Source organism: Merops nubicus, unplaced genomic scaffold (genome assembly GCF_000691845.1).
Source record: "Merops nubicus isolate BGI_N331 unplaced genomic scaffold, ASM69184v1 scaffold12117, whole genome shotgun sequence".
NCBI lineage: Eukaryota > Metazoa > Chordata > Aves > Coraciiformes > Meropidae > Merops > Merops nubicus.
The window spans coordinates 374-613 of NW_008622318.1; the positions used below are offsets into that span (position 1 = coordinate 374).

The 240-nt window shown below is 67.1% G+C and overlaps 1 protein-coding gene across 1 annotated transcript in view; it reads left to right on the forward strand.

The window, feature by feature from the left end:
• Positions 1-240, forward strand: part of PHF12 (PHD finger protein 12) — a gene marked incomplete at its 5' end in the record, with an annotated part of 31,722 nt that overhangs the window by 299 nt on the left and 31,183 nt on the right.

Here is a 240-nt window from a genome sequence, read left to right on the forward strand (position 1 = left end):
CACGCGGGAGGCAGGAACAAAAAGGAGTTGCAAAGCCCCCTCGGCTCCATCCCCCCGAGACTAATCCGGGGTGCAAAGCCCCCGTGCCGCTTTCTGGGGGGGAGGTTCGCTACCCTCCTTTCTTTTTGTGCTGAGCAGAGGCCGAGAGGAGGAGCGAGGCGGCTGCCTGCGCGGCCTGGCTGCCTCGGTGCTGCCCCTTCCCGGCCTTTCACAGGCCCCCCCGGGCAGAAAACCTCCCCC